Raw genomic sequence first — 26,642 nt, forward strand, 5'->3', positions numbered from 1 at the left:
TAGAGGACATGCCTGCACCCCATTGGACTTACCTGTGTGGGTTAAACCCGGGTTATTTGACAACCTATGGCGGTGATGGTTCTGCTCAGGCAGAGCAGTGCTGATGCTCCTCATAAAGCTGTCGCTGCTGTGAAGGTTCTAGGTGACATCAAAAATCCCTATGGTTACATACACAACAAAGCTGGGTTGTTGTTGTTTACACTCTGCAAGGCCTGTGGAAGTGAGTGACATCATAGCACTGTAGTTCTGAGGGTTCTAGATGGATGCAACAATCTCCTGTTGCTTCTATGAAGGCCATAATAGACGACATCACCAAACAGCTCCATAGTCACATACACAGCAAAGGAGAGATGTTGTTTACACCTAGTGATGTCAGTGGTATTGAGTGACATCACAGCACAGTGCTAAGGCTCCTGGGCCTGGACACAGCAGCGGCTGCAATATCTCAACGGAGAATACGTTTATATATATGTGTGTGTGTGCGCGTATATATATATATATATATATATATATATATATATATATATATTTCTCCGCCGAAATCACTTTTAAACCCATTTCCACCTTTTTTCCCTTCTCTTCCTCTTACTTTTTTTTCACGTTTTTTTACGTTTTTCTCCTTTTCGCCTCTTTTCTGGGCGTATTATTCTTCTTTTTCTTCTTTTTTTTCGTCTAATGCATACCCCATCAGTGCAGCAATGCTTATTCAATACCGCCAGCAGATGGAGACACTGGGGGATAATTTTCTAAGGATTTATACTGATTTTTCCTGTCTGAATTTGTCGCACAGAAAGTTGCAGGCCAAATATGTGTGACATTTCTGCGACTTTAGCTTCTAGAGCATTTTTACAACATTATACATAGGTGCTGAATACATAAAAAGCGACTGTTCAGCGACAGACAAGTCGCATCGGCTGAAAGTAGGCCAGAATGTCAGTCCATGTTGGAGCAGGTTTAGATACAGTCTGAAGTATAGATCTCAAAGTCTGTGCACAGAATTTAGCAAGGGCCTCGCACCTTCTGATGCATCAGGTAGGTGCACAATAGCATAGCCTAACCCTCTGTACTTTGGTCTATATTGATGCGGGACATAGACAGCCAGCTGATGACCAATCCATTAGTGCAATGGATGGCTGGAAGCATTTGTCTTTGCCTTTGCAATACCACAGAAGCAATGCATGGTCAATGTACAGCAATGACACACCTGTGTGAACAGCCAGGAGACCCCCCCCCCCCCCATGTTATGTTACATAGTTACATAGTTAGTACGGTCGAAAAAAGACATATGTCCATCAAGTTCAACCAGGGAATTAAGGGGTAGGGGTGTGGCGCGATATTGGGGAAGGGATGAGATTTTATATTTCTTCATAAGCATTAATCTTATTTTGTCAATTATGAACATTCAGCACCCACCCGCTATCAAGGCAGCTGCCTATCATGTCATGCCCTACCTGCACAGGTGTGCTGGCTACTCAAATGATCCAATTAAGGAGGCCATTTAGTCAGCAGCAGCAGAAGTCCTGTGCCTGGACGCTCCAACAGCGGCCAGACACAAGCAGAAGCAGAAGCAGCAGAAGCAGCAGCAGCACCACCTTTTGTTTTTTGGCTGCAGCAGCAGCAAGGCCCACAGGGCTGGCTAGCTGGCTAGCCAGCAAGCAGGTAGCAATGAAAGTAGGAATCTTTCTTTTTAACCCTGTAAGGGGGTGGTGCACTGTACCCGAAGATACTGCCATATCGGGTCAATGCATAGGGCGACGGAAGCAAGCTTCGAAATCGGCCCCCGTTCTCAAAAATCCATTTAATATATGGTCCCCAGATAGGGGACGTATCAGATATTAAACTGATAAGAACAGATACTACACTTGATCTTAGCCAAAAGGCCGAGAAGCGATAACCGTGAAAGGGGCGGGCCCAACAAGGTGCCCTTCATGGGCACTATCACTGCTTGCTGTCAGGGAGGCTGCCAGACAATTTTCCATGCACACTCTGGGCTGGGGGGCAGTCAACCACCAGTACACACAGCAGAACCTAAACCCATACCATTATTGCTAAGCAGCAAGACAGGGGCCCATTGCACTCCCACGGGGCCTTTTTAAATGCAATCCATAACCCGGATTTGCCAGGAACCCTTCTTACTCCTCCTACTTGCATGTGACACTGGGCTTAGGATCTGCATAGGAAACACACACACAAGCACACACCTACCTTTGTTGCCTGCAGATGCCTCCTTGGCTGTCCCCAAACGGTATCAAACCAACACCCACGGGAAGCTGTAAGCATAGAGGACATGCCTGCACCCCATTGGACTTACCTGTGTGGGTTAAACCCGGGTTATTTGACAACCTATGGCGGTGATGGTTCTGCTCAGGCAGAGCAGTGCTGATGCTCCTCATAAAGCTGTCGCTGCTGTGAAGGTTCTAGGTGACATCACAAATCCCTATGGTTACATACACAACAAAGCTGGGTTGTTGTTGTTTACACTCTGCAAGGCCTGTGGAAGTGAGTGACATCATAGCACTGTAGTTCTGAGGGTTCTAGATGGATGCAACAATCTCCTGTTGCTTCTATGAAGGCCATAATAGACGACATCACCAAACAGCTCCATAGTCACATACACAGCAAAGGAGAGATGTTGTTTACACCTAGTGATGTCAGTGGTATTGAGTGACATCACAGCACAGTGCTAAGGCTCCTGGGCCTGGACACAGCAGCGGCTGCAATATCTCAACGGAGAATACGTTTATATATATGTGTGTGTGTGCGCGTATATATATATATATATATATATATATATATATATATATATATATATATATTCTCCGCCGAAATCACTTTTAAACCCATTTCCACCTTTTTTTCCCTTCTCTTCCTCTTACTTTTTTTTCACGTTTTTTTACGTTTTTCTCCTTTTCGCCTCTTTTCTGGGCGTATTATTCTTCTTTTTCTTCTTTTTTTTCGTCTAATGCATACCCCATCAGTGCAGCAATGCTTATTCAATACCGCCAGCAGATGGAGACACTGGGGGATAATTTTCTAAGGATTTATACTGATTTTTCCTGTCTGAATTTGTCGCACAGAAAGTTGCAGGCCAAATATGTGTGACATTTCTGCGACTTTAGCTTCTAGAGCATTTTTACAACATTATACATAGGTGCTGAATACATAAAAAGCGACTGTTCAGCGACAGACAAGTCGCATCGGCTGAAAGTAGGCCAGAATGTCAGTCCATGTTGGAGCAGGTTTAGATACAGTCTAAAGTATAGATCTCAAAGTCTGTGCACAGAATTTAGCAAGGGCCTCGCACCTTCTGATGCATCAGGTAGGTGCACAATAGCATAGCCTAACCCTCTGTACTTTGGTCTATATTGATGCGGGACATAGACAGCCAGCTGATGACCAATCCATTAGTGCAATGGATGGCTGGAAGCATTTGTCTTTGCCTTTGCAATACCACAGAAGCAATGCATGGTCAATGTACAGCAATGACACACCTGTGTGAACAGCCAGGAGACCCCCCCCCCCCATGTTATGTTACATAGTTACATAGTTAGTACGGTCGAAAAAAGACATATGTCCATCAAGTTCAACCAGGGAATTAAGGGGTAGGGGTGTGGCGCGATATTGGGGAAGGGATGAGATTTTATATTTCTTCATAAGCATTAATCTTATTTTGTCAATTAGGAACATTCAGCACCCACCCGCTATCAAGGCAGCTGCCTATCATGTCATGCCCTACCTGCACAGGTGTGCTGGCTACTCAAATGATCCAATTAAGGAGGCCATTTAGTCAGCAGCAGCAGAAGTCCTGTGCCTGGACGCTCCAACAGCGGCCAGACACAAGCAGAAGCAGAAGCAGCAGCAGCACCACCTTTTGTTTTTTGGCTGCAGCAGCAGCAAGGCCCACAGGGCTGGCTAGCTGGCTAGCCAGCAAGCAGGTAGCAATGAAAGTAGGAATCTTTCTTTTTAACCCTGTAAGGGGGTGGTGCACTGTACCCGAAGATACTGCCATATCGGGTCAATGCATAGGGCGACGGAAGCAAGCTTCGAAATCGGCCCCCGTTCTCAAAAATCCATTTAATATATGGTCCCCAGATAGGGGACGTATCAGATATTAAACTGATAAGAACAGATACTACACTTGATCTTAGCCAAAAGGCCGAGAAGCGATAACCGTGAAAGGGGCGGGCCCAACAAGGTGCCCTTCATGGGCACTATCACTGCTTGCTGTCAGGGAGGCTGCCAGACAATTTTCCATGCACACTCTGGGCTGGGGGGCAGTCAACCACCAGTACACACAGCAGAACCTAAACCCATACCATTATTGCTAAGCAGCAAGACAGGGGCCCATTGCACTCCCACGGGGCCTTTTTAAATGCAATCCATAACCCGGATTTGCCAGGAACCCTTCTTACTCCTCCTACTTGCATGTGACACTGGGCTTAGGATCTGCATAGGAAACACACACACAAGCACACACCTACCTTTGTTGCCTGCAGATGCCTCCTTGGCTGTCCCCAAACGGTATCAAACCAACACCCACGGGAAGCTGTAAGCATAGAGGACATGCCTGCACCCCATTGGACTTACCTGTGTGGGTTAAACCCGGGTTATTTGACAACCTATGGCGGTGATGGTTCTGCTCAGGCAGAGCAGTGCTGATGCTCCTCATAAAGCTGTCGCTGCTGTGAAGGTTCTAGGTGACATCACAAATCCCTATGGTTACATACACAACAAAGCTGGGTTGTTGTTGTTTACACTCTGCAAGGCCTGTGGAAGTGAGTGACATCATAGCACTGTAGTTCTGAGGGTTCTAGATGGATGCAACAATCTCCTGTTGCTTCTATGAAGGCCATAATAGACGACATCACCAAACAGCTCCATAGTCACATACACAGCAAAGGAGAGATGTTGTTTACACCTAGTGATGTCAGTGGTATTGAGTGACATCACAGCACAGTGCTAAGGCTCCTGGGCCTGGACACAGCAGCGGCTGCAATATCTCAACGGAGAATACGTTTATATATATGTGTGTGTGTGCGCGTATATATATATATATATATATATATATATATATATATATATATATATTTCTCCGCCGAAATCACTTTTAAACCCATTTCCACCTTTTTTTCCCTTCTCTTCCTCTTACTTTTTTTTCACGTTTTTTTACGTTTTTCTCCTTTTCGCCTCTTTTCTGGGCGTATTATTCTTCTTTTTCTTCTTTTTTTTCGTCTAATGCATACCCCATCAGTGCAGCAATGCTTATTCAATACCGCCAGCAGATGGAGACACTGGGGGATAATTTTCTAAGGATTTATACTGATTTTTCCTGTCTGAATTTGTCGCACAGAAAGTTGCAGGCCAAATATGTGTGACATTTCTGCGACTTTAGCTTCTAGAGCATTTTTACAACATTATACATATAGGTGCTGAATACATAAAAAGCGACTGTTCAGCGACAGACAAGTCGCATCGGCTGAAAGTAGGCCAGAATGTCAGTCCATGTTGGAGCAGGTTTAGATACAGTCTAAAGTATAGATCTCAAAGTCTGTGCACAGAATTTAGCAAGGGCCTCGCACCTTCTGATGCATCAGGTAGGTGCACAATAGCATAGCCTAACCCTCTGTACTTTGGTCTATATTGATGCGGGACATAGACAGCCAGCTGATGACCAATCCATTAGTGCAATGGATGGCTGGAAGCATTTGTCTTTGCCTTTGCAATACCACAGAAGCAATGCATGGTCAATGTACAGCAATGACACACCTGTGTGAACAGCCAGGAGACCCCCCCCCCCCCCATGTTATGTTACATAGTTACATAGTTAGTACGGTCGAAAAAAGACATATGTCCATCAAGTTCAACCAGGGAATTAAGGGGTAGGGGTGTGGCGCGATATTGGGGAAGGGATGAGATTTTATATTTCTTCATAAGCATTAATCTTATTTTGTCAATTAGGAACATTCAGCACCCACCCGCTATCAAGGCAGCTGCCTATCATGTCATGCCCTACCTGCACAGGTGTGCTGGCTACTCAAATGATCCAATTAAGGAGGCCATTTAGTCAGCAGCAGCAGAAGTCCTGTGCCTGGACGCTCCAACAGCGGCCAGACACAAGCAGAAGCAGAAGCAGCAGAAGCAGCAGCAGCACCACCTTTTGTTTTTTGGCTGCAGCAGCAGCAAGGCCCACAGGGCTGGCTAGCTGGCTAGCCAGCAAGCAGGTAGCAATGAAAGTAGGAATCTTTCTTTTTAACCCTGTAAGGGGGTGGTGCACTGTACCCGAAGATACTGCCATATCGGGTCAATGCATAGGGCGACGGAAGCAAGCTTCGAAATCGGCCCCCGTTCTCAAAAATCCATTTAATATATGGTCCCCAGATAGGGGACGTATCAGATATTAAACTGATAAGAACAGATACTACACTTGATCTTAGCCAAAAGGCCGAGAAGCGATAACCGTGAAAGGGGCGGGCCCAACAAGGTGCCCTTCATGGGCACTATCACTGCTTGCTGTCAGGGAGGCTGCCAGACAATTTTCCATGCACACTCTGGGCTGGGGGGCAGTCAACCACCAGTACACACAGCAGAACCTAAACCCATACCATTATTGCTAAGCAGCAAGACAGGGGCCCATTGCACTCCCACGGGGCCTTTTTAAATGCAATCCATAACCCGGATTTGCCAGGAACCCTTCTTACTCCTCCTACTTGCATGTGACACTGGGCTTAGGATCTGCATAGGAAACACACACACAAGCACACACCTACCTTTGTTGCCTGCAGATGCCTCCTTGGCTGTCCCCAAACGGTATCAAACCAACACCCACGGGAAGCTGTAAGCATAGAGGACATGCCTGCACCCCATTGGACTTACCTGTGTGGGTTAAACCCGGGTTATTTGACAACCTATGGCGGTGATGGTTCTGCTCAGGCAGAGCAGTGCTGATGCTCCTCATAAAGCTGTCGCTGCTGTGAAGGTTCTAGGTGACATCACAAATCCCTATGGTTACATACACAACAAAGCTGGGTTGTTGTTGTTTACACTCTGCAAGGCCTGTGGAAGTGAGTGACATCATAGCACTGTAGTTCTGAGGGTTCTAGATGGATGCAACAATCTCCTGTTGCTTCTATGAAGGCCATAATAGACGACATCACCAAACAGCTCCATAGTCACATACACAGCAAAGGAGAGATGTTGTTTACACCTAGTGATGTCAGTGGTATTGAGTGACATCACAGCACAGTGCTAAGGCTCCTGGGCCTGGACACAGCAGCGGCTGCAATATCTCAACGGAGAATACGTTTATATATATGTGTGTGTGTGCGCGTATATATATATATATATATATATATATATATATATATTTCTCCGCCGAAATCACTTTTAAACCCATTTCCACCTTTTTTCCCTTCTCTTCCTCTTACTTTTTTTTCACGTTTTTTTACGTTTTTCTCCTTTTCGCCTCTTTTCTGGGCGTATTATTCTTCTTTTTCTTCTTTTTTTTCGTCTAATGCATACCCCATCAGTGCAGCAATGCTTATTCAATACCGCCAGCAGATGGAGACACTGGGGGATAATTTTCTAAGGATTTATACTGATTTTTCCTGTCTGAATTTGTCGCACAGAAAGTTGCAGGCCAAATATGTGTGACATTTCTGCGACTTTAGCTTCTAGAGCATTTTTACAACATTATACATAGGTGCTGAATACATAAAAAGCGACTGTTCAGCGACAGACAAGTCGCATCGGCTGAAAGTAGGCCAGAATGTCAGTCCATGTTGGAGCAGGTTTAGATACAGTCTGAAGTATAGATCTCAAAGTCTGTGCACAGAATTTAGCAAGGGCCTCGCACCTTCTGATGCATCAGGTAGGTGCACAATAGCATAGCCTAACCCTCTGTACTTTGGTCTATATTGATGCGGGACATAGACAGCCAGCTGATGACCAATCCATTAGTGCAATGGATGGCTGGAAGCATTTGTCTTTGCCTTTGCAATACCACAGAAGCAATGCATGGTCAATGTACAGCAATGACACACCTGTGTGAACAGCCAGGAGACCCCCCCCCCCCCCATGTTATGTTACATAGTTACATAGTTAGTACGGTCGAAAAAAGACATATGTCCATCAAGTTCAACCAGGGAATTAAGGGGTAGGGGTGTGGCGCGATATTGGGGAAGGGATGAGATTTTATATTTCTTCATAAGCATTAATCTTATTTTGTCAATTATGAACATTCAGCACCCACCCGCTATCAAGGCAGCTGCCTATCATGTCATGCCCTACCTGCACAGGTGTGCTGGCTACTCAAATGATCCAATTAAGGAGGCCATTTAGTCAGCAGCAGCAGAAGTCCTGTGCCTGGACGCTCCAACAGCGGCCAGACACAAGCAGAAGCAGAAGCAGCAGAAGCAGCAGCAGCACCACCTTTTGTTTTTTGGCTGCAGCAGCAGCAAGGCCCACAGGGCTGGCTAGCTGGCTAGCCAGCAAGCAGGTAGCAATGAAAGTAGGAATCTTTCTTTTTAACCCTGTAAGGGGGTGGTGCACTGTACCCGAAGATACTGCCATATCGGGTCAATGCATAGGGCGACGGAAGCAAGCTTCGAAATCGGCCCCCGTTCTCAAAAATCCATTTAATATATGGTCCCCAGATAGGGGACGTATCAGATATTAAACTGATAAGAACAGATACTACACTTGATCTTAGCCAAAAGGCCGAGAAGCGATAACCGTGAAAGGGGCGGGCCCAACAAGGTGCCCTTCATGGGCACTATCACTGCTTGCTGTCAGGGAGGCTGCCAGACAATTTTCCATGCACACTCTGGGCTGGGGGGCAGTCAACCACCAGTACACACAGCAGAACCTAAACCCATACCATTATTGCTAAGCAGCAAGACAGGGGCCCATTGCACTCCCACGGGGCCTTTTTAAATGCAATCCATAACCCGGATTTGCCAGGAACCCTTCTTACTCCTCCTACTTGCATGTGACACTGGGCTTAGGATCTGCATAGGAAACACACACACAAGCACACACCTACCTTTGTTGCCTGCAGATGCCTCCTTGGCTGTCCCCAAACGGTATCAAACCAACACCCACGGGAAGCTGTAAGCATAGAGGACATGCCTGCACCCCATTGGACTTACCTGTGTGGGTTAAACCCGGGTTATTTGACAACCTATGGCGGTGATGGTTCTGCTCAGGCAGAGCAGTGCTGATGCTCCTCATAAAGCTGTCGCTGCTGTGAAGGTTCTAGGTGACATCACAAATCCCTATGGTTACATACACAACAAAGCTGGGTTGTTGTTGTTTACACTCTGCAAGGCCTGTGGAAGTGAGTGACATCATAGCACTGTAGTTCTGAGGGTTCTAGATGGATGCAACAATCTCCTGTTGCTTCTATGAAGGCCATAATAGACGACATCACCAAACAGCTCCATAGTCACATACACAGCAAAGGAGAGATGTTGTTTACACCTAGTGATGTCAGTGGTATTGAGTGACATCACAGCACAGTGCTAAGGCTCCTGGGCCTGGACACAGCAGCGGCTGCAATATCTCAACGGAGAATACGTTTATATATATGTGTGTGTGTGCGCGTATATATATATATATATATATATATATATATATATATATATATATATATATTTCTCCGCCGAAATCACTTTTAAACCCATTTCCACCTTTTTTCCCTTCTCTTCCTCTTACTTTTTTTTCACGTTTTTTTACGTTTTTCTCCTTTTCGCCTCTTTTCTGGGCGTATTATTCTTCTTTTTCTTCTTTTTTTTCGTCTAATGCATACCCCGTCAGTGCAGCAATGCTTATTCAATACCGCCAGCAGATGGAGACACTGGGGGATAATTTTCTAAGGATTTATACTGATTTTTCCTGTCTGAATTTGTCGCACAGAAAGTTGCAGGCCAAATATGTGTGACATTTCTGCGACTTTAGCTTCTAGAGCATTTTTACAACATTATACATAGGTGCTGAATACATAAAAAGCGACTGTTCAGCGACAGACAAGTCGCATCGGCTGAAAGTAGGCCAGAATGTCAGTCCATGTTGGAGCAGGTTTAGATACAGTCTAAAGTATAGATCTCAAAGTCTGTGCACAGAATTTAGCAAGGGCCTCGCACCTTCTGATGCATCAGGTAGGTGCACAATAGCATAGCCTAACCCTCTGTACTTTGGTCTATATTGATGCGGGACATAGACAGCCAGCTGATGACCAATCCATTAGTGCAATGGATGGCTGGAAGCATTTGTCTTTGCCTTTGCAATACCACAGAAGCAATGCATGGTCAATGTACAGCAATGACACACCTGTGTGAACAGCCAGGAGACCCCCCCCCCCCCCCCCATGTTATGTTACATAGTTACATAGTTAGTACGGTCGAAAAAAGACATATGTCCATCAAGTTCAACCAGGGAATTAAGGGGTAGGGGTGTGGCGCGATATTGGGGAAGGGATGAGATTTTATATTTCTTCATAAGCATTAATCTTATTTTGTCAATTAGGAAGATTCAGCACCCACCCGCTATCAAGGCAGCTGCCTATCATGTCATGCCCTACCTGCACAGGTGTGCTGGCTACTCAAATGATCCAATTAAGGAGGCCATTTAGTCAGCAGCAGCAGAAGTCCTGTGCCTGGACGCTCCAACAGCGTCCAGACACAAGCAGAAGCAGAAGCAGCAGAAGCAGCAGCAGCACCACCTTTTGTTTTTTGGCTGCAGCAGCAGCAAGGCCCACAGGGCTGGCTAGCTGGCTAGCCAGCAAGCAGGTAGCAATGAAAGTAGGAATCTTTCTTTTTAACCCTGTAAGGGGGTGGTGCACTGTACCCGAAGATACTGCCATATCGGGTCAATGCATAGGGCGACGGAAGCAAGCTTCGAAATCGGCCCCCGTTCTCAAAAATCCATTTAATATATGGTCCCCAGATAGGGGACGTATCAGATATTAAACTGATAAGAACAGATACTACACTTGATCTTAGCCAAAAGGCCGAGAAGCGATAATCGTGAAAGGGGCGGGCCCAACAAGGTGCCCTTCATGGGCACTATCACTGCTTGCTGTCAGGGAGGCTGCCAGACAATTTTCCATGCACACTCTGGGCTGGGGGGCAGTCAACCACCAGTACACACAGCAGAACCTAAACCCATACCATTATTGCTAAGCAGCAAGACAGGGGCCCATTGCACTCCCACGGGGCCTTTTTAAATGCAATCCATAACCCGGATTTGCCAGGAACCCTTCTTACTCCTCCTACTTGCATGTGACACTGGGCTTAGGATCTGCATAGGAAACACACACACAAGCACACACCTACCTTTGTTGCCTGCAGATGCCTCCTTGGCTGTCCCCAAACGGTATCAAACCAACACCCACGGGAAGCTGTAAGCATAGAGGACATGCCTGCACCCCATTGAACTTACCTGTGTGGGTTAAACCCGGGTTATTTGACAACCTATGGCGGTGATGGTTCTGCTCAGGCAGAGCAGTGCTGATGCTCCTCATAAAGCTGTCGCTGCTGTGAAGGTTCTAGGTGACATCACAAATCCCTATGGTTACATACACAACAAAGCTGGGTTGTTGTTGTTTACAGTCTGCAAGGCCTGTGGAAGTGAGTGACATCATAGCACTGTAGTTCTGAGGGTTCTAGATGGATGCAACAATCTCCTGTTGCTTCTATGAAGGCCATAATAGACGACATCACCAAACAGCTCCATAGTCACATACACAGCAAAGGAGAGATGTTGTTTACACCTAGTGATGTCAGTGGTATTGAGTGACATCACAGCACAGTGCTAAGGCTCCTGGGCCTGGACACAGCAGCGGCTGCAATATCTCAACGGAGAATACGTTTATATATATGTGTGTGTGTGCGCGTATATATATATATATATATATATATATATATATATATATATATTTCTCCGCCGAAATCACTTTTAAACCCATTTCCACCTTTTTTTCCCTTCTCTTCCTCTTACTTTTTTTTCACGTTTTTTTACGTTTTTCTCCTTTTCGCCTCTTTTCTGGGCGTATTATTCTTCTTTTTCTTCTTTTTTTTCGTCTAATGCATACCCCATCAGTGCAGCAATGCTTATTCAATACCGCCAGCAGATGGAGACACTGGGGGATAATTTTCTAAGGATTTATACTGATTTTTCCTGTCTGAATTTGTCGCACAGAAAGTTGCAGGCCAAATATGTGTGACATTTCTGCGACTTTAGCTTCTAGAGCATTTTTACAACATTATACATAGGTGCTGAATACATAAAAAGCGACTGTTCAGCGACAGACAAGTCGCATCGGCTGAAAGTAGGCCAGAATGTCAGTCCATGTTGGAGCAGGTTTAGATACAGTCTAAAGTATAGATCTCAAAGTCTGTGCACAGAATTTAGCAAGGGCCTCGCACCTTCTGATGCATCAGGTAGGTGCACAATAGCATAGCCTAACCCTCTGTACTTTGGTCTATATTGATGCGGGACATAGACAGCCAGCTGATGACCAATCCATTAGTGCAATGGATGGCTGGAAGCATTTGTCTTTGCCTTTGCAATACCACAGAAGCAATGCATGGTCAATGTACAGCAATGACACACCTGTGTGAACAGCCAGGAGACCCCCCCCCCCCCCATGTTATGTTACATAGTTACATAGTTAGTACGGTCGAAAAAAGACATATGTCCATCAAGTTCAACCAGGGAATTAAGGGGTAGGGGTGTGGCGCGATATTGGGGAAGGGATGAGATTTTATATTTCTTCATAAGCATTAATCTTATTTTGTCAATTAGGAACATTCAGCACCCACCCGCTATCAAGGCAGCTGCCTATCATGTCATGCCCTACCTGCACAGGTGTGCTGGCTACTCAAATGATCCAATTAAGGAGGCCATTTAGTCAGCAGCAGCAGAAGTCCTGTGCCTGGACGCTCCAACAGCGGCCAGACACAAGCAGAAGCAGAAGCAGCAGAAGCAGCAGCAGCACCACCTTTTGTTTTTTGGCTGCAGCAGCAGCAAGGCCCACAGGGCTGGCTAGCTGGCTAGCCAGCAAGCAGGTAGCAATGAAAGTAGGAATCTTTCTTTTTAACCCTGTAAGGGGGTGGTGCACTGTACCCGAAGATACTGCCATATCGGGTCAATGCATAGGGCGACGGAAGCAAGCTTCGAAATCGGCCCCCGTTCTCAAAAATCCATTTAATATATGGTCCCCAGATAGGGGACGTATCAGATATTAAACTGATAAGAACAGATTTTTTTTTTTTTATCTAAAGCCGAGGAACGTGCTTTCGATTCACCCAAAGTGCAAGAAAAAGTGCAAACGTGTTACACTAAAAAAAACGTGCACAAAGGATGCGGTCTATCGCAAGCCCTTCTCCGATAGGAGAGAGGCCCCCCAACAAACCTTACCCTTCGCCTCCGGACCAAAAGGTACCTGCGAGGTTCCAGGTTCGATGTCCCTTTTCGCCAAAGCTACTAGGGGACCACAAATGCTCCCGGCATCCCCCTTGGCGTTGGCCAAGGTATCTGCCCGCAGAGCCGATTACGGTAGGTACCCTGCCAAAGCAGGGGTACCCGGGGTGTTTGCAGGGAGGTGCGGAACCTAATGGCCACACACACCTCCCCTAGACCGCCAGGAGGGACACCCAGAAGGGCTACCGCATCCTGACAAATCCTGTGTACACACAACACGCAAAAAGTGACACAGTGAGACAAAAAAATAAATAAATAAGTGAATGTGTGCAGATATACTGCCCGGACATCCGGCCGGATCTATAAAAATTTCTCTGATCCTAGCCAGAAGGCCGGGAATCAAGAGGTGAGTGCCACAAGGTGAAGAGATTATGGTGCCCGTGCTTCAACTCAGTGAGCCTATTCTCCCAGTGAGTTTCGGCACCTCGGGGTCACCACTCCCCGAGGCACAAAAGTACCTCGGCTCTAGACCCTCTCAGCCTCATGGCGAGACCCGGAGGGAACAGGTCACATCGGGGCAGCCGTCGAGCTGATTCCTCAGAACCAGCCCCGGAAAGCCCTGGTACACCTGCATCCTCCATGCAGCACCCATCCCCACCAGCATGAAAACTGATAAGAACAGATACTACACTTGATCTTAGCCAAAAGGCCGAGAAGCGATAACCGTGAAAGGGGCGGGCCCAACAAGGTGCCCTTCATGGGCACTATCACTGCTTGCTGTCAGGGAGGCTGCCAGACAATTTTCCATGCACACTCTGGGCTGGGGGGCAGTCAACCACCAGTACACACAGCAGAACCTAAACCCATACCATTATTGCTAAGCAGCAAGACAGGGGCCCATTGCACTCCCACGGGGCCTTTTTAAATGCAATCCATAACCCGGATTTGCCAGGAACCCTTCTTACTCCTCCTACTTGCATGTGACACTGGGCTTAGGATCTGCATAGGAAACACACACACAAGCACACACCTACCTTTGTTGCCTGCAGATGCCTCCTTGGCTGTCCCCAAACGGTATCAAACCAACACCCACGGGAAGCTGTAAGCATAGAGGACATGCCTGCACCCCATTGGACTTACCTGTGTGGGTTAAACCCGGGTTATTTGACAACCTATGGCGGTGATGGTTCTGCTCAGGCAGAGCAGTGCTGATGCTCCTCATAAAGCTGTCGCTGCTGTGAAGGTTCTAGGTGACATCACAAATCCCTATGGTTACATACACAACAAAGCTGGGTTGTTGTTGTTTACACTCTGCAAGGCCTGTGGAAGTGAGTGACATCATAGCACTGTAGTTCTGAGGGTTCTAGATGGATGCAACAATCTCCTGTTGCTTCTATGAAGGCCATAATAGACGACATCACCAAACAGCTCCATAGTCACATACACAGCAAAGGAGAGATGTTGTTTACACCTAGTGATGTCAGTGGTATTGAGTGACATCACAGCACAGTGCTAAGGCTCCTGGGCCTGGACACAGCAGCGGCTGCAATATCTCAACGGAGAATACGTTTATATATATGTGTGTGTGTGCGCGTATATATATATATATATATATATATATATATATATATATATATATATATATATATTTCTCCGCCGAAATCACTTTTAAACCCATTTCCACCTTTTTTCCCTTCTCTTCCTCTTACTTTTTTTTCTCGTTTTTTTACGTTTTTCTCCTTTTCGCCTCTTTTCTGGGCGTATTATTCTTCTTTTTCTTCTTTTTTTTCGTCTAATGCATACCCCATCAGTGCAGCAATGCTTATTCAATACCGCCAGCAGATGGAGACACTGGGGGATAATTTTCTAAGGATTTATACTGATTTTTCCTGTCTGAATTTGTCGCACAGAAAGTTGCAGGCCAAATATGTGTGACATTTCTGCGACTTTAGCTTCTAGAGCATTTTTACAACATTATACATAGGTGCTGAATACATAAAAAGCGACTGTTCAGCGACAGACAAGTCGCATCGGCTGAAAGTAGGCCAGAATGTCAGTCCATGTTGGAGCAGGTTTAGATACAGTCTGAAGTATAGATCTCAAAGTCTGTGCACAGAATTTAGCAAGGGCCTCGCACCTTCTGATGCATCAGGTAGGTGCACAATAGCATAGCCTAACCCTCTGTACTTTGGTCTATATTGATGCGGGACATAGACAGCCAGCTGATGACCAATCCATTAGTGCAATGGATGGCTGGAAGCATTTGTCTTTGCCTTTGCAATACCACAGAAGCAATGCATGGTCAATGTACAGCAATGACACACCTGTGTGAACAGCCAGGAGACCCCCCCCCCCCCCCATGTTATGTTACATAGTTACATAGTTAGTACGGTCGAAAAAAGACATATGTCCATCAAGTTCAACCAGGGAATTAAGGGGTAGGGGTGTGGCGCGATATTGGGGAAGGGATGAGATTTTATATTTCTTCATAAGCATTAATCTTATTTTGTCAATTAGGAACATTCAGCACCCACCCGCTATCAAGGCAGCTGCCTATCATGTCATGCCCTACCTGCACAGGTGTGCTGGCTACTCAAATGATCCAATTAAGGAGGCCATTTAGTCAGCAGCAGCAGAAGTCCTGTGCCTGGACGCTCCAACAGCGGCCAGACACAAGCAGAAGCAGAAGCAGCAGAAGCAGCAGCAGCACCACCTTTTGTTTTTTGGCTGCAGCAGCAGCAAGGCCCACAGGGCTGGCTAGCTGGCTAGCCAGCAAGCAGGTAGCAATGAAAGTAGGAATCTTTCTTTTTAACCCTGTAAGGGGGTGGTGCACTGTACCCGAAGATACTGCCATATCGGGTCAATGCATAGGGCGACGGAAGCAAGCTTCGAAATCGGCCCCCGTTCTCAAAAATCCATTTAATATATGGTCCCCAGATAGGGGACGTATCAGATATTAAACTGATAAGAACAGATACTACACTTGATCTTAGCCAAAAGGCCGAGAAGCGATAACCGTGAAAGGGGCGGGCCCAACAAGGTGCCCTTCATGGGCACTATCACTGCTTGCTGTCAGGGAGGCTGCCAGACAATTTTCCATGCACACTCTGGGCTGGGGGGCAGTCAACCACCAGTACACACAGCAGAACCTAAACCCATACCATTATTGCTAAGCAGCAAGACAGGGGCCCATTGCACTCCCACGGGGCCTTTTTAAATGCAATCCATAACCCGGATTTGCCAGGAACCCTTCTTACTCCTCCTACTTGCATGTGACACTGGGCTTAGGATCTGCATAGGAAACACACACACAAGCACACACCTACCTTTGTTGCCTGCAGATGCCTCCTTGGCTGTCCCCAAACGGTATCAAACCAACACCCACGGGAAGCTGTAAGCATAGAGGACATGCCTGCACCCCATTGGACTTACCTGTGTGGGTTAAACCCGGGTTATTTGACAACCTATGGCGGTGATGGTTCTGCTCAGGCAGAGCAGTGCTGATGCTCCTCATAAAGCTGTCGCTGCTGTGAAGGTTCTAGGTGACATCACAAATCCCTATGGTTACATACACAACAAAGCTGGGTTGTTGTTGTTTACACTCTGCAAGGCCTGTGGAAGTGAGTGACATCATAGCACTGTAGTTCTGAGGGTTCTAGATGGATGCAACAATCTCCTGTTGCTTCTATGAAGGCCATAATAGACGACATCACCAAACAGCTCCATAGTCACATACACAGCAAAGGAGAGATGTTGTTTACACCTAGTGATGTCAGTGGTATTGAGTGACATCACAGCACAGTGCTAAGGCTCCTGGGCCTGGACACAGCAGCGGCTGCAATATCTCAACGGAGAATACGTTTATATATATGTGTGTGTGTGCGCGTATATATATATATATATATATATATATATATATATATATATATATATATTTCTCCGCCGAAATCACTTTTAAACCCATTTCCACCTTTTTTCCCTTCTCTTCCTCTTACTTTTTTTTCACGTTTTTTTACGTTTTTCTCCTTTTCGCCTCTTTTCTGGGCGTATTATTCTTCTTTTTCTTCTTTTTTTTCGTCTAATGCATACCCCATCAGTGCAGCAATGCTTATTCAATACCGCCAGCAGATGGAGACACTGGGGGATCATTTTCTAAGGATTTATACTGATTTTTCCTGTCTGAATTTGTCGCACAGAAAGTTGCAGGCCAAATATGTGTGACATTTCTGCGACTTTAGCTTCTAGAGCATTTTTACAACATTATACATAGGTGCTGAATACATAAAAAGCGACTGTTCAGCGACAGACAAGTCGCATCGGCTGAAAGTAGGCCAGAATGTCAGTCCATGTTGGAGCAGGTTTAGATACAGTCTGAAGTATAGATCTCAAAGTCTGTGCACAGAATTTAGCAAGGGCCTCGCACCTTCTGATGCATCAGGTAGGTGCACAATAGCATAGCCTAACCCTCTGTACTTTGGTCTATATTGATGCGGGACATAGACAGCCAGCTGATGACCAATCCATTAGTGCAATGGATGGCTGGAAGCATTTGTCTTTGCCTTTGCAATACCACAGAAGCAATGCATGGTCAATGTACAGCAATGACACACCTGTGTGAACAGCCAGGAGACCCCCCCCCCCCCCATGTTATGTTACATAGTTACATAGTTAGTACGGTCGAAAAAAGACATATGTCCATCAAGTTCAACCAGGGAATTAAGGGGTAGGGGTGTGGCGCGATATTGGGGAAGGGATGAGATTTTATATTTCTTCATAAGCATTAATCTTATTTTGTCAATTAGGAACATTCAGCACCCACCCGCTATCAAGGCAGCTGCCTATCATGTCATGCCCTACCTGCACAGGTGTGCTGGCTACTCAAATGATCCAATTAAGGAGGCCATTTAGTCAGCAGCAGCAGAAGTCCTGTGCCTGGACGCTCCAACAGCGGCCAGACACAAGCAGAAGCAGAAGCAGAAGCAGCAGAAGCAGCAGCAGCACCACCTTTTGTTTTTTGGCTGCAGCAGCAGCAAGGCCCACAGGGCTGGCTAGCTGGCTAGCCAGCAAGCAGGTAGCAATGAAAGTAGGAATCTTTCTTTTTAACCCTGTAAGGGGGTGGTGCACTGTACCCGAAGATACTGCCATATCGGGTCAATGCATAGGGCGACGGAAGCAAGCTTCGAAATCGGCCCCCGTTCTCAAAAATCCATTTAATATATGGTCCCCAGATAGGGGACGTATCAGATATTAAACTGATAAGAACAGATACTACACTTGATCTTAGCCAAAAGGCCGAGAAGCGATAACCGTGAAAGGGGCGGGCCCAACAAGGTGCCCTTCATGGGCACTATCACTGCTTGCTGTCAGGGAGGCTGCCAGACAATTTTCCATGCACACTCTGGGCTGGGGGGCAGTCAACCACCAGTACACACAGCAGAACCTAAACCCATACCATTATTGCTAAGCAGCAAGACAGGGGCCCATTGCACTCCCACGGGGCCTTTTTAAATGCAATCCATAACCCGGATTTGCCAGGAACCCTTCTTACTCCTCCTACTTGCATGTGACACTGGGCTTAGGATCTGCATAGGAAACACACACACAAGCACACACCTACCTTTGTTGCCTGCAGATGCCTCCTTGGCTGTCCCCAAACGGTATCAAACCAACACCCACGGGAAGCTGTAAGCATAGAGGACATGCCTGCACCCCATTGGACTTACCTGTGTGGGTTAAACCCGGGTTATTTGACAACCTATGGCGGTGATGGTTCTGCTCAGGCAGAGCAGTGCTGATGCTCCTCATAAAGCTGTCGCTGCTGTGAAGGTTCTAGGTGACATCACAAATCCCTATGGTTACATACACAACAAAGCTGGGTTGTTGTTGTTTACACTCTGCAAGGCCTGTGGAAGTGAGTGACATCATAGCACTGTAGTTCTGAGGGTTCTAGATGGATGCAACAATCTCCTGTTGCTTCTATGAAGGCCATAATAGACGACATCACCAAACAGCTCCATAGTCACATACACAGCAAAGGAGAGATGTTGTTTACACCTAGTGATGTCAGTGGTATTGAGTGACATCACAGCACAGTGCTAAGGCTCCTGGGCCTGGACACAGCAGCGGCTGCAATATCTCAACGGAGAATACGTTTATATATATGTGTGTGTGTGCGCGTATATATATATATATATATATATATATATATATATATATATATATATATTTCTCCGCCGAAATCACTTTTAAACCCATTTCCACCTTTTTTCCCTTCTCTTCCTCTTACTTTTTTTTCACGTTTTTTTACGTTTTTCTCCTTTTCGCCTCTTTTCTGGGCGTATTATTCTTCTTTTTCTTCTTTTTTTTCGTCTAATGCATACCCCATCAGTGCAGCAATGCTTATTCAATACCGCCAGCAGATGGAGACACTGGGGGATAATTTTCTAAGGATTTATACTGATTTTTCCTGTCTGAATTTGTCGCACAGAAAGTTGCAGGCCAAATATGTGTGACATTTCTGCGACTTTAGCTTCTAGAGCATTTTTACAACATTATACATAGGTGCTGAATACATAAAAAGCGACTGTTCAGCGACAGACAAGTCGCATCGGCTGAAAGTAGGCCAGAATGTCAGTCCATGTTGGAGCAGGTTTAGATACAGTCTAAAGTATAGATCTCAAAGTCTGTGCACAGAATTTAGCAAGGGCCTCGCACCTTCTGATGCATCAGGTAGGTGCACAATAGCATAGCCTAACCCTCTGTACTTTGGTCTATATTGATGCGGGACATAGACAGCCAGCTGATGACCAATCCATTAGTGCAATGGATGGCTGGAAGCATTTGTCTTTGCCTTTGCAATACCACAGAAGCAATGCATGGTCAATGTACAGCAATGACACACCTGTGTGAACAGCCAGGAGACCCCCCCCCCCCCCCCCCCCCATGTTATGTTACATAGTTACATAGTTAGTACGGTCGAAAAAAGACATATGTCCATCAAGTTCAACCAGGGAATTAAGGGGTAGGGGTGTGGCGCGATATTGGGGAAGGGATGAGATTTTATATTTCTTCATAAGCATTAATCTTATTTTGTCAATTAGGAACATTCAGCACCCACCCGCTATCAAGGCAGCTGCCTATCATGTCATGCCCTACCTGCACAGGTGTGCTGGCTACTCAAATGATCCAATTAAGGAGGCCATTTAGTCAGCAGCAGCAGAAGTCCTGTGCCTGGACGCTCCAACAGCGTCCAGACACAAGCAGAAGCAGAAGCAGCAGAAGCAGCAGCAGCACCACCTTTTGTTTTTTGGCTGCAGCAGCAGCAAGGCCCACAGGGCTGGCTAGCTGGCTAGCCAGCAAGCAGGTAGCAATGAAAGTAGGAATCTTTCTTTTTAACCCTGTAAGGGGGTGGTGCACTGTACCCGAAGATACTGCCATATCGGGTCAATGCATAGGGCGACGGAAGCAAGCTTCGAAATCGGCCCCCGTTCTCAAAAATCCATTTAATATATGGTCCCCAGATAGGGGACGTATCAGATATTAAACTGATAAGAACAGATACTACACTTGATCTTAGCCAAAAGGCCGAGAAGCGATAATCGTGAAAGGGGCGGGCCCAACAAGGTGCCCTTCATGGGCACTATCACTGCTTGCTGTCAGGGAGGCTGCCAGACAATTTTCCATGCACACTCTGGGCTGGGGGGCAGTCAACCACCAGTACACACAGCAGAACCTAAACCCATACCATTATTGCTAAGCAGCAAGACAGGGGCCCATTGCACTCCCACGGGGCCTTTTTAAATGCAATCCATAACCCGGATTTGCCAGGAACCCTTCTTACTCCTCCTACTTGCATGTGACACTGGGCTTAGGATCTGCATAGGAAACACACACACAAGCACACACCTACCTTTGTTGCCTGCAGATGCCTCCTTGGCTGTCCCCAAACGGTATCAAACCAACACCCACGGGAAGCTGTAAGCATAGAGGACATGCCTGCACCCCATTGGACTTACCTGTGTGGGTTAAACCCGGGTTATTTGACAACCTATGGCGGTGATGGTTCTGCTCAGGCAGAGCAGTGCTGATGCTCCTCATAAAGCTGTCGCTGCTGTGAAGGTTCTAGGTGACATCACAAATCCCTATGGTTACATACACAACAAAGCTGGGTTGTTGTTGTTTACAGTCTGCAAGGCCTGTGGAAGTGAGTGACATCATAGCACTGTAGTTCTGAGGGTTCTAGATGGATGCAACAATCTCCTGTTGCTTCTATGAAGGCCATAATAGACGACATCACCAAACAGCTCCATAGTCACATACACAGCAAAGGAGAGATGTTGTTTACACCTAGTGATGTCAGTGGTATTGAGTGACATCACAGCACAGTGCTAAGGCTCCTGGGCCTGGACACAGCAGCGGCTGCAATATCTCAACGGAGAATACGTTTATATATATGTGTGTGTGTGCGCGTATATATATATATATATATATATATATATATATATATTTCTCCGCCGAAATCACTTTTAAACCCATTTCCACCTTTTTTTCCCTTCTCTTCCTCTTACTTTTTTTTCACGTTTTTTTACGTTTTTCTCCTTTTCGCCTCTTTTCTGGGCGTATTATTCTTCTTTTTCTTCTTTTTTTTCGTCTAATGCATACCCCATCAGTGCAGCAATGCTTATTCAATACCGCCAGCAGATGGAGACACTGGGGGATAATTTTCTAAGGATTTATACTGATTTTTCCTGTCTGAATTTGTCGCACAGAAAGTTGCAGGCCAAATATGTGTGACATTTCTGCGACTTTAGCTTCTAGAGCATTTTTACAACATTATACATAGGTGCTGAATACATAAAAAGCGACTGTTCAGCGACAGACAAGTCGCATCGGCTGAAAGTAGGCCAGAATGTCAGTCCATGTTGGAGCAGGTTTAGATACAGTCTAAAGTATAGATCTCAAAGTCTGTGCACAGAATTTAGCAAGGGCCTCGCACCTTCTGATGCATCAGGTAGGTGCACAATAGCATAGCCTAACCCTCTGTACTTTGGTCTATATTGATGCGGGACATAGACAGCCAGCTGATGACCAATCCATTAGTGCAATGGATGGCTGGAAGCATTTGTCTTTGCCTTTGCAATACCACAGAAGCAATGCATGGTCAATGTACAGCAATGACACACCTGTGTGAACAGCCAGGAGACCCCCCCCCCCCCCCATGTTATGTTACATAGTTACATAGTTAGTACGGTCGAAAAAAGACATATGTCCATCAAGTTCAACCAGGGAATTAAGGGGTAGGGGTGTGGCGCGATATTGGGGAAGGGATGAGATTTTATATTTCTTCATAAGCATTAATCTTATTTTGTCAATTAGGAACATTCAGCACCCACCCGCTATCAAGGCAGCTGCCTATCATGTCATGCCCTACCTGCACAGGTGTGCTGGCTACTCAAATGATCCAATTAAGGAGGCCATTTAGTCAGCAGCAGCAGAAGTCCTGTGCCTGGACGCTCCAACAGCGGCCAGACACAAGCAGAAGCAGAAGCAGCAGCAGCACCACCTTTTGTTTTTTGGCTGCAGCAGCAGCAAGGCCCACAGGGCTGGCTAGCTGGCTAGCCAGCAAGCAGGTAGCAATGAAAGTAGGAATCTTTCTTTTTAACCCTGTAAGGGGGTGGTGCACTGTACCCGAAGATACTGCCATATCGGGTCAATGCATAGGGCGACGGAAGCAAGCTTCGAAATCGGCCCCCGTTCTCAAAAATCCATTTAATATATGGTCCCCAGATAGGGGACGTATCAGATATTAAACTGATAAGAACAGATACTACACTTGATCTTAGCCAAAAGGCCGAGAAGCGATAACCGTGAAAGGGGCGGGCCCAACAAGGTGCCCTTCATGGGCACTATCACTGCTTGCTGTCAGGGAGGCTGCCAGACAATTTTCCATGCACACTCTGGGCTGGGGGGCAGTCAACCACCAGTACACACAGCAGAACCTAAACCCATACCATTATTGCTAAGCAGCAAGACAGGGGCCCATTGCACTCCCACGGGGCCTTTTTAAATGCAATCCATAACCCGGATTTGCCAGGAACCCTTCTTACTCCTCCTACTTGCATGTGACACTGGGCTTAGGATCTGCATAGGAAACACACACACAAGCACACACCTACCTTTGTTGCCTGCAGATGCCTCCTTGGCTGTCCCCAAACGGTATCAAACCAACACCCACGGGAAGCTGTAAGCATAGAGGACATGCCTGCACCCCATTGGACTTACCTGTGTGGGTTAAACCCGGGTTATTTGACAACCTATGGCGGTGATGGTTCTGCTCAGGCAGAGCAGTGCTGATGCTCCTCATAAAGCTGTCGCTGCTGTGAAGGTTCTAGGTGACATCACAAATCCCTATGGTTACATACACAACAAAGCTGGGTTGTTGTTGTTTACACTCTGCAAGGCCTGTGGAAGTGAGTGACATCATAGCACTGTAGTTCTGAGGGTTCTAGATGGATGCAACAATCTCCTGTTGCTTCTATGAAGGCCATAATAGACGACATCACCAAACAGCTCCATAGTCACATACACAGCAAAGGAGAGATGTTGTTTACACCTAGTGATGTCAGTGGTATTGAGTGACATCACAGCACAGTGCTAAGGCTCCTGGGCCTGGACACAGCAGCGGCTGCAATATCTCAACGGAGAATACGTTTATATATATGTGTGTGTGTGCGCGTATATATATATATATATATATATATATATATATATATATATATATATATATCTCCGCCGAAATCACTTTTAAACCCATTTCCACCTTTTTTCCCTTCTCTTCCTCTTACTTTTTTTTCACGTTTTTTTACGTTTTTCTCCTTTTCGCCTCTTTTCTGGGCGTATTATTCTTCTTTTTCTTCTTTTTTTTCGTCTAATGCATACCCCATCAGTGCAGCAATGCTTATTCAATACCGCCAGCAGATGGAGACACTGGGGGATAATTTTCTAAGGATTTATACTGATTTTTCCTGTCTGAATTTGTCGCACAGAAAGTTGCAGGCCAAATATGTGTGACATTTCTGCGACTTTAGCTTCTAGAGCATTTTTACAACATTATACATAGGTGCTGAATACATAAAAAGCGACTGTTCAGCGACAGACAAGTCGCATCGGCTGAAAGTAGGCCAGAATGTCAGTCCATGTTGGAGCAGGTTTAGATACAGTCTGAAGTATAGATCTCAAAGTCTGTGCACAGAATTTAGCAAGGGCCTCGCACCTTCTGATGCATCAGGTAGGTGCACAATAGCATAGCCTAACCCTCTGTACTTTGGTCTATATTGATGCGGGACATAGACAGCCAGCTGATGACCAATCCATTAGTGCAATGGATGGCTGGAAGCATTTGTCTTTGCCTTTGCAATACCACAGAAGCAATGCATGGTCAATGTACAGCAATGACACACCTGTGTGAACAGCCAGGAGACCCCCCCCCCCCCCCCATGTTATGTTACATAGTTACATAGTTAGTACGGTCGAAAAAAGACATATGTCCATCAAGTTCAACCAGGGAATTAAGGGGTAGGGGTGTGGCGCGATATTGGGGAAGGGATGAGATTTTATATTTCTTCATAAGCATTAATCTTATTTTGTCAATTAGGAACATTCAGCACCCACCCGCTATCAAGGCAGCTGCCTATCATGTCATGCCCTACCTGCACAGGTGTGCTGGCTACTCAAATGATCCAATTAAGGAGGCCATTTAGTCAGCAGCAGCAGAAGTCCTGTGCCTGGACGCTCCAACAGCGGCCAGACACAAGCAGAAGCAGAAGCAGCAGAAGCAGCAGCAGCACCACCTTTTGTTTTTTGGCTGCAGCAGCAGCAAGGCCCACAGGGCTGGCTAGCTGGCTAGCCAGCAAGCAGGTAGCAATGAAAGTAGGAATCTTTCTTTTTAACCCTGTAAGGGGGTGGTGCACTGTACCCGAAGATACTGCCATATCGGGTCAATGCATAGGGCGACGGAAGCAAGCTTCGAAATCGGCCCCCGTTCTCAAAAATCCATTTAATATATGGTCCCCAGATAGGGGACGTATCAGATATTAAACTGATAAGAACAGATACTACACTTGATCTTAGCCAAAAGGCCGAGAAGCGATAACCGTGAAAGGGGCGGGCCCAACAAGGTGCCCTTCATGGGCACTATCACTGCTTGCTGTCAGGGAGGCTGCCAGACAATTTTCCATGCACACTCTGGGCTGGGGGGCAGTCAACCACCAGTACACACAGCAGAACCTAAACCCATACCATTATTGCTAAGCAGCAAGACAGGGGCCCATTGCACTCCCACGGGGCCTTTTTAAATGCAATCCATAACCCGGATTTGCCAGGAACCCTTCTTACTCCTCCTACTTGCATGTGACACTGGGCTTAGGATCTGCATAGGAAACACACACACAAGCACACACCTACCTTTGTTGCCTGCAGATGCCTCCTTGGCTGTCCCCAAACGGTATCAAACCAACACCCACGGGAAGCTGTAAGCATAGAGGACATGCCTGCACCCCATTGGACTTACCTGTGTGGGTTAAACCCGGGTTATTTGACAACCTATGGCGGTGATGGTTCTGCTCAGGCAGAGCAGTGCTGATGCTCCTCATAAAGCTGTCGCTGCTGTGAAGGTTCTAGGTGACATCACAAATCCCTATGGTTACATACACAACAAAGCTGGGTTGTTGTTGTTTACACTCTGCAAGGCCTGTGGAAGTGAGTGACATCATAGCACTGTAGTTCTGAGGGTTCTAGATGGATGCAACAATCTCCTGTTGCTTCTATGAAGGCCATAATAGACGACATCACCAAACAGCTCCATAGTCACATACACAGCAAAGGAGAGATGTTGTTTACACCTAGTGATGTCAGTGGTATTGAGTGACATCACAGCACAGTGCTAAGGCTCCTGGGCCTGGACACAGCAGCGGCTGCAATATCTCAACGGAGAATACGTTTATATATATGTGTGTGTGTGCGCGTATATATATTATATATATATATATATATATATATATATATATATATATTTCTCCGCCGAAATCACTTTTAAACCCATTTCCACCTTTTTTTCCCTTCTCTTCCTCTTACTTTTTTTTCACGTTTTTTTACGTTTTTCTCCTTTTCGCCTCTTTTCTGGGCGTATTATTCTTCTTTTTCTTCTTTTTTTTCGTCTAATGCAT

At 46.2% G+C, this 26,642-nt stretch overlaps 10 non-coding genes and 2 pseudogenes across 10 annotated transcripts; all 12 read right to left on the minus strand.

Annotated features, from left to right (window-relative positions):
- Positions 1-1,701: 1,701 nt before the first annotated feature.
- On the minus strand, positions 1,702-1,892 carry LOC130318721 (U2 spliceosomal RNA). The gene has a single exon (XR_008865192.1). It is a non-coding gene; the product is annotated as a U2 spliceosomal RNA (small nuclear RNA).
- A 2,085-nt stretch (positions 1,893-3,977) lies between these two features.
- LOC130318722 (U2 spliceosomal RNA) lies at positions 3,978-4,168 on the minus strand. Its single transcript, XR_008865193.1, has one exon. It is a non-coding gene; the product is annotated as a U2 spliceosomal RNA (small nuclear RNA).
- Positions 4,169-6,263: 2,095 nt separating this feature from the next.
- On the minus strand, positions 6,264-6,454 carry LOC130318723 (U2 spliceosomal RNA). Its single transcript, XR_008865194.1, has one exon. It is a non-coding gene; the product is annotated as a U2 spliceosomal RNA (small nuclear RNA).
- A 2,082-nt stretch (positions 6,455-8,536) lies between these two features.
- LOC130318724 (U2 spliceosomal RNA) lies at positions 8,537-8,727 on the minus strand. Its single transcript, XR_008865195.1, has one exon. It is a non-coding gene; the product is annotated as a U2 spliceosomal RNA (small nuclear RNA).
- A 2,099-nt stretch (positions 8,728-10,826) lies between these two features.
- LOC130318726 (U2 spliceosomal RNA) lies at positions 10,827-11,017 on the minus strand. The gene has a single exon (XR_008865197.1). It is a non-coding gene; the product is annotated as a U2 spliceosomal RNA (small nuclear RNA).
- A 2,089-nt stretch (positions 11,018-13,106) lies between these two features.
- LOC130318734 (U2 spliceosomal RNA) lies at positions 13,107-13,285 on the minus strand (annotated as a pseudogene).
- Positions 13,286-13,980: 695 nt separating this feature from the next.
- On the minus strand, positions 13,981-14,140 carry LOC130318735 (U2 spliceosomal RNA; annotated as a pseudogene).
- A 2,101-nt stretch (positions 14,141-16,241) lies between these two features.
- Positions 16,242-16,432, minus strand: LOC130318727 (U2 spliceosomal RNA). The gene has a single exon (XR_008865198.1). It is a non-coding gene; the product is annotated as a U2 spliceosomal RNA (small nuclear RNA).
- A 2,100-nt stretch (positions 16,433-18,532) lies between these two features.
- LOC130318728 (U2 spliceosomal RNA) lies at positions 18,533-18,723 on the minus strand. The gene has a single exon (XR_008865199.1). It is a non-coding gene; the product is annotated as a U2 spliceosomal RNA (small nuclear RNA).
- A 2,101-nt stretch (positions 18,724-20,824) lies between these two features.
- Positions 20,825-21,015, minus strand: LOC130318729 (U2 spliceosomal RNA). Its single transcript, XR_008865200.1, has one exon. It is a non-coding gene; the product is annotated as a U2 spliceosomal RNA (small nuclear RNA).
- Positions 21,016-23,090: 2,075 nt separating this feature from the next.
- LOC130318730 (U2 spliceosomal RNA) lies at positions 23,091-23,281 on the minus strand. The gene has a single exon (XR_008865201.1). It is a non-coding gene; the product is annotated as a U2 spliceosomal RNA (small nuclear RNA).
- A 2,096-nt stretch (positions 23,282-25,377) lies between these two features.
- On the minus strand, positions 25,378-25,568 carry LOC130318732 (U2 spliceosomal RNA). The gene has a single exon (XR_008865202.1). It is a non-coding gene; the product is annotated as a U2 spliceosomal RNA (small nuclear RNA).
- Between the last annotated feature and the right edge of the window lie 1,074 nt (positions 25,569-26,642).

The sequence above is a fragment of the Hyla sarda genome, unplaced genomic scaffold, assembly GCF_029499605.1.
Source record: "Hyla sarda isolate aHylSar1 unplaced genomic scaffold, aHylSar1.hap1 scaffold_2068, whole genome shotgun sequence".
Lineage (NCBI taxonomy): Eukaryota > Metazoa > Chordata > Amphibia > Anura > Hylidae > Hyla > Hyla sarda.